At 36.4% G+C, this 7,788-nt stretch overlaps 1 non-coding gene across 1 annotated transcript; it reads left to right on the forward strand.

The window, feature by feature from the left end:
• Positions 1-5,799: 5,799 nt before the first annotated feature.
• On the forward strand, positions 5,800-5,906 carry LOC126068213 (U6 spliceosomal RNA). Its single transcript, XR_007515581.1, has one exon. It is a non-coding gene; the product is annotated as a U6 spliceosomal RNA (small nuclear RNA).
• The last annotated feature ends 1,882 nt before the right edge of the window (positions 5,907-7,788 follow it).

Below are 7,788 nucleotides of genomic sequence, written 5' to 3' on the forward strand. Positions count from 1 at the left end.
CTCAAACCTGTGCTAGGAGGATTGCCTTTTTAGGGCTCTTGTATTATTTATCTTGCCCAAGTTCTGGCTTTCTTTACCATTTTTTCTGCCATATTTGTTTCCCAGTAAGGTTTTTAAATTCAGATAACCTGTGAATATCACTTATTTGTAAACTGCTTCTTCCTCCATTTAATGGCCTTAATCTATTTGCATAGGTTTAGTAATGAGCTTTCAATATATAATAACTGTATGCTTACTCCTTGGGGTTGTGTTTTGCTGGCTGTGCTGTTTTTCAAGGTACCAATGATGAGGATGAGAGGGTCAGGGAAAACAATATCTGGCATGTCAATCTTAAATTCATAAGAACATAAATTCACTGAGCAGAAGTCTTATTAACCAGCATCATTTTACAGGGCTTGTGACCATTTTGCTTTAGCAAAGCTCATCAAAGGAGCTAACAAACTGAACCCTTTTCTTGGTTACATTTAAACAATGCTTAAATTATTTCTCATAAAATCTGCATTTATCATGTATCTTCAGATTTCTGTGGTAATACTTGAATGAAACTGAAGAGCAGGTTGTCCTGTTCATATGACACAACAATCCCCAAATCACCTAGTTGAGAGAGAGAAAGAAAAAGAAAAAAGTTTATTGTGGACATTACCTGTCTGGACCTTGTTGACGTTTGTGTTTTCAGCCTACGTTATTGAAATCTCTAATCCCAGCTAAATCTACGGTTTAAAACAAACAAACAAAACAAACCATTGCTATTGAGTGGATTCTGACTCAGGACAACCCCATGTGTGTAGAGTAGAACTGCTCCATAGGATTTTTCAGAAGCAGATTGCTAAGTCATTCTCCCAAGGTGTCTGTGGATGGGTTCAAACCACTAACCTTTTGTTAAACATTCAAGCCCTTAACTGTTTGTGCCACCCAGAGACTCCTAAATTTCCTAAATTTAGTACAGTCATTTATGTAGGAAGGTGTCATGGATTGAATTATGTTCTCCAAAAAATGTGTGTATTAACTTGGTTAGGCCATGATTCCCAGTATTCTGTGGTTGTCCTCCATTATGTGATTGTAATTTTATGTTAAAGAGGATTAGGTTGGGATTGTAACACCCTTACCAGGTCACATCCCTGATCAAATGTAAAGGGAGTTTCCCTAGGGTGTGGCCTCCACCACCTTTTATGTCTCAGGAGATAAAAAGAAAGGGAAGCTAGCAGAGAGTTGGGAACCTCATACCACCAAGAAAGCAGTGCCGGGAGCAAAGCCCGTCCTTTGGACCTGAGGTTCTTGCACTGAGACGCCCACAGATCAAGGAAAGACTGACAACAAGAATCTTTCTGCAGAGCCGACAGAGAGAGCCCTCCCCTGGAGCCAGGGCCCTGAATTCGGACTTCTAGCCTACAGAACTGTGAGAGAATAAACTTCTCTTTGTTAAAGCCATTCACTTGTGGTATTTCAGTTATAGCAGCACTAGATGACTAAGACAGATGGTAAGCAGGATAATTCAGAAAAGTTTCATGGAAAGCCTGCTAAAATAAAATAGACCAGAATGAAATCCCTCAGTTACACAGAAAGTGCATTCCTTGAGAATCCCAGATAGGCGAATTTTGATATTCTGTTGGATTTTAGCTGAAGGCAACGCTGAGCCTATAAGTTGAAAGTGATGGGGGTAAAAAAAAAAATTGGAATACCACACAGCTTTATATATTGATCTAGAGGAAACTGCAATTTTCTCAAGAGACACTAGTCATAGAATTCTAAGAGACATAAAGTACTGACATTCCTTTTACAGCTATTTTATGGTAGCCTACATTGATTTAATAGGGCACTGTCAAATCAATTCATTCTCTTAACTCTAAGGCTGCATCACCTTAATTTGAATTGTTGGTGAACCAAGCCATCTAGCAAATACAGGACTGCATGATGTTTGATACATTATCCATAAGACCAGCCACCTGAAGAATGAAAGCAGAGGTATAAAAGAATCTGTGAATTGAGTTCTCCATAAACTGGACACAACTGAACAATGATTTTATATTTGCAGGCAAGTTAAATGCACTCCTTTCTATCAAGAAAAGAATTATCAGCTTTATTTATGTGCAAAAAGGTTGAAAATGTAAGAATTACAGCTCATGCAGCAATAGCTAACGCTGAATATACTGGTTCAAGCATTAGTTTAATATTCATGAGGCAGTCTTTAGCATTACATATACACCTTTTATTCTCTTCAAGTTGAAATATTCTTTTGGGTTCAGTGATTGGTATTTGATATTCTACCAAACCAAATAAAACCAAACACACTGCCATCAAGTCGATTCCAACTCATAGTAATCCTATAGGACAGGGTAGAACTGCCCCATAGAGCTTCTAAGGAGCACCTGGCAGATTCGAACTGCCAAACTCTTGGTTAACAGCCATAACACTTAACCACTACGCCAACAGTGTTCCCTTGATACTCTACAGGGGTGCATAATTACGTATGATGGGAAAGACCATACATTTGGCAGATACCCAAAATATCTTGTTAATATTTTCTATGCCCTACATAGTTTGCTAAGAACTTTATGTGTAGTGTCTCATATAGCATTATGAATAAGCTTTTTTTTTTTTTAAATACAGGTGAGATAAATGAGGTATGGAGAATGGGTGTGATCATTGGAGGTACAGTTGGAATTTTGGTTGTCTGCACTGGTTCTGGAGCCCTGGTGGTGCAGTGGTTAAGCATTTGGCTGCTAGCCAAGAAATTGCCAGTTCATATCCACCAGCCACTTCTTGAAAACACTATGGGGCAGTTCTATTCTGTCGTATAGGGTTGCTGTGAATTGGAATTGACTCAACAGTGATGGGTTGTTGGTTTGCACTGACTCTGTTGTTGAATATTATACATAATGTCTCTACAGTATGTCATTACACTACAGTCAAAGGCCATGCTCCTAAAAACCAAATACTCTACATCTCCTTATATGTCTTCAGGCTGGCAGTAGGTAGGTGACTTCGAGAGTCAGGTGGGGCAAGGTGGGGCAAGTTGGCAAAGTGAGCAGATGCTCCCATTTATTCTACCAGCAACTAATTCACTGAACAATGAATAAAAACAAGCATGCACTGAGATCTCAGAACTCCAGACAACAGCTGAGGTATTTGAGAGCTGGGGTGAGTTCAGAAGTAGGGGACAGGAGGAATGTGATCAGCTGAAAAACTGGGAGATCCTACCCACTAACATCAGGAGCATTCGCCCACCTCAGCCATTTTTGGATGGGGATGGGTTAACACTCCAGTAATGGAGCACTGAAAAGGAGATACTCTGAAGAAGCTCTAGCCCAATTTTTTTTAAGGTAGCACAAATTGGCTGTGAAGTTTTCAGGCTATATAATTGGGAGGGATGGAAGGCAGACCTTGGCACTGCACGTGAGTACCATTGAATCTTACTGACACCTGAGAATGATGGGCACTAGGATCAGGAAGAATTTCAAGGGCATCAGGGCTGGGGGAATATTTCAGATTGACAGGAACAAAAGAAACAGCACATAGTGGGACACCATGGGAGTGTCTGTGCAAGGATGCCAGTGAAGGAAAGACACAGAGAGTCCCACATGGTCACCACAGGAAAGCCACACTCCTCATGGAAACATCTCTGAACAACGATACCTCCTCTTGCATATGCACAATGAATTCCAGAGAACAACATACAGAACTCCTGAAACAGCACAGAAAAAAAAAATAATAAGGAAGAATGTCATCTAGTGTTTCTCAGGAGAAGATACCAAGGCTGCTGCTGCTGGTTTATTGCTAAGGCAGTCTGCTATACTTTCTCTTGTGGAGTGGCTGGTGGGTGTGGGCATGGGCCTTTTGGGTGGCAGTTAACAAAATGGCTCAAGTTCAACAGAAGCTAGTAAAACACATGAAATCACAAAAGAGAAAAGATCAAAAGCAAAACATGAAGAAGAAAAAATTTCTCCTGTGGAAGCCAGAATAATGCAAAGAATTGATAATTTTCAGACTACAGTCCTAAATATGTTTAAAGAAAACAAAATGCACACAGAAAACAAACTGGTGTAGTTCAGGATACAAATGGAGGAAAGAAAAACTGACAAACTCAACAAGGAATTTGAAAACAAAACAAAAAGAACTACTGTAACTGAAGAATGAAAAATCTGCATTAGAAAAAGCAAGAGAAACACTCAACAACAGAGTCGAACTTACAGAAGATAGAATAAGTGAATTAGAAAGAAAATAACTGAACTTATCATCTCAAAAGAAACAAGAGAAAAGAACAATGAAAAGTGAACAAACCCAAAAAGAAATGTGGGGTTCAATTAAGAAATCTAACGTTTGAATTATTGGAATCCCAGAGCACAACGAAAACAATAAACACGCAGAAACAATTTTCCAAGAGAAATCAGACAGCATTCTCCAGACCTGAACAGAGAACCAAGCCTGCAAATACAGGAAGTTATATGAACCCAAATCAGAAGGTACAAAAAGATAAACTCCATAACACATTCTAATAAAATTCTTGAAAACCAAAGACAATGAGAGAATTCTGAAAATAGAAAGAGAAAAATGCAATATAACATAACAAGGAGTGACATATATAAAATACTGGAAGAAAATAATTACCAATGAAGAACTCTTTACCCAGCAAAGCTGTCATTCAAAAATGAGGGTGAAACAAAGACACTCTCAAATAGAAGCTCAGGAATTTGCCACTACCAGACCAGCTTTACAAGTAGCACTGAAGGGAGTGCTCCAAATGGAAAGGCAACAGCATTAAGAAATAAGTTCAAAGGAAAATTATCAAATATAGGTTGATGTTGATATTAATGGAGACACATCAACAGAAAAGAGGGAGGAAGGAACATTTCAGGAATAGATTTATTATATTAAGGTTTTGCATTAACAATTGTTTATATGCTAAAAGCTATTGTAATCGTAAGTTGTGTGATGTAACTTATGTAATTTATGTGGTAAAAAAAATGTGGTAACAACTAAAAAAGATGATATGAAACACTCAAAAAAGCAATAGTAAAATGAGTAAGATAGACACTTCATTTTCAGTAAAACCTTAAATGTAAATGGTCTAAATGACCTATGCCAAAGGCAGATCATGGAAGAATGCATTAAAAAAAAAAAAAAAAAAACACAATTCACCATTTTGCTGTCTACAAGAAACACACCTTAGACATAAGGACACAAACAGCCTGAAAATAAAAGGATGGAGAAAAATTTCCATGCAACTAGTAAGCAAAAAAAGCAGGAACGTCCATACTGATATCACATAAAATATACTTTAAATAAAAATATATTACAAGAGATAAAAAGGAACATTACATAATAATAAAAGGGTCAATCCAACAAGAAATCATAACAATTATAAATATACACATCCCTAACAGCAATGCATCAAAACACATGAAATACTGACCAATATGAAATGAGAAATAGAAAACTCCACAATCATAGTAGGGAACGTCAAACCGCTTTCAACTATAGACAGGATACCTACAAAGATCACTAAGGAGAACTTAAATAAAAACATAAGCCAATTCTACCTACCAGACATATGTAGAAAACTTCACACAACATCAGAACAATACACATTCTTCCCCAGCACGGACAGATCATTATTCAGAATAAACCATATATTAAGATACAAAACAAGCTCAACAAATTTAAAAGGATTGAAATAATACAAAGCATTTTCTCTGACCAAAACAGTATTCATACAACAGGATAAATAAGGAAAAAAGAATAAATGCATGGAAACTTAATAAAAACTTACAGGGTCACAGAAGAAATCAAAAGTGAAATTAAGTGCTCGCTTCAGCAGCACGTGTACTAAAATTGGAATGATACGGAGAAGATTAGCATGGCCCCTGTGCAAGGATGACACACAAATTCGTGAAGTGTTCTATATTTTTAAATCAGGATCAACACAAGACTAGAACACTGGGCAGAGCAATCAGATGTCAACCTAGACAGGGAAATCACAAAAATAAAGATGAAAAAATGCTCAAAACAGGGAAACAGCAATGTTATTCTGTAAAAGAAGACAACATTAAAATAGTAATGAGAGACTAAGAAATGTAGTCATAGATCTTTCACATGGAGAGAAAGACAAGCAGATACAAAGAAATAAAAGTTAGGTTTAAGTTTAGAAAAATAGTGGTAAATATTAAGGTAACAACAAAGTAGACAAACTATCCTAAACATCAAAATAAAATACAAGAAAAAAATAGAGGCTCAGCAGAAATAAAATCAACAACAACAAATATGAGGAAAAGACAACATACAAAGACAAACTACTCAGAACAAAAAATTAAGTGGGAAAAAGAAACTGTCAACAACACACAAAAAAAGACATCGAAATGATAGTACTAAGTTCATACCTATCCATAATTATGCTGAATGTAAATGGACTACAGGCACCAATAAAGTGACAGACAGTGGCAGAATGGATAGAAAAAAATGATCGATCTACATGCTGCCTAAAAGAGACACACCGGAGACTTAGAGACACAAACTAAAACTCAAAGGATGGAAAAAAAAATTATCAAGCAAACAACAATCAAAAAGAGCAGGAGAGGCAGTATTAACTTCCAACAAAATAGACTTTAAAGTTAAATCCACCACAAAGGATAAGGAAGGACACTATATAATGATTAAAGGTACAAGTGAGTTTATACCAGGAAGATATAACCATATTAATATTTACACATCCAATGACAGGGATGTGAGATACATAAAACAAACTCTATCAGCACTGAAAAGTGAGATAGACAGCTCCACAGTAATAGTAGGAGACTTCAACACACCACTTTCGCTGAACGACAGGACATCCAAAAAGAAGTTCAATAAAAACATGGGAGATCTAAATGCCACAATCAACCAACTTGACCTCATAGACATATACAGAACACTCCACCCAACAGCAACCAGGTATACTTTCTTTTCTAGTGCACATGCAACATTCTCTAGAATAGACCACACATTAGGTCTTAAATCAAACCTTAGCAGAATCAAAAACATTGAAATATTACAAAGCATCTTCTCTGACCTTAAGGCCATAAAAGTGGAAATCAATAAAAGAAAAAGCAGTGAAAAGAAATCAAACACTGCTCAAAAAAGACTAGATTATAGAAGACATTAAGGACGGAATAAAGAAATTTGTAGAGTCTAATTTTTTTTTTTTTAATTAGAATGAAAACACCTCCTATCAGAACCTTTGGGACACAGAGAAAGCAGTGCTCAGAGGTCAATTTATATCAATAAATGCACACATCCAAAAGAAGAAAGGGACAAAATCAAAGAAATATCCTTACAACTTGACCAAATACAAAGAGAGCAACATAAGAAACCCTGAGGCACCAGAAGAAAGCAAACAATAAAAATTAAAGTAGAATTAAATGAAACAGAAAACAGAAAAACAATTAAAAGAATTAACAAGACCAAAACTGGATTTTTGAAAAAAATCAATGAAATTGATAAACCACTGGCCAAACTAACAAAAGAAAAATGGCAAAGGAAGCAAATAACTTGAATAAGCAATGAGATGGGTGATGTTACAAGAGACCCAACTGAAATTAAAAGAATCACATCATATTACTATAAAAAATTGTACTCTTCTAACAAATTTGAAAACCTAGAAGAAATGGTAGAATTCCTAGAAACACACTACCTACTAAACTAACACAAACAGAGGTAGAACAACTAAACAAACCCATAACAAAAGAAGACATTGAAAATGTAATCAAAAAACTCCCAACAAGAAAAAGCACTGGCCTGGAGGGCTTCGCTGCAGAG

This window comes from Elephas maximus, chromosome 26 (genome assembly GCF_024166365.1).
Source record: "Elephas maximus indicus isolate mEleMax1 chromosome 26, mEleMax1 primary haplotype, whole genome shotgun sequence".
In the NCBI taxonomy this organism is placed as follows: domain Eukaryota; kingdom Metazoa; phylum Chordata; class Mammalia; order Proboscidea; family Elephantidae; genus Elephas; species Elephas maximus.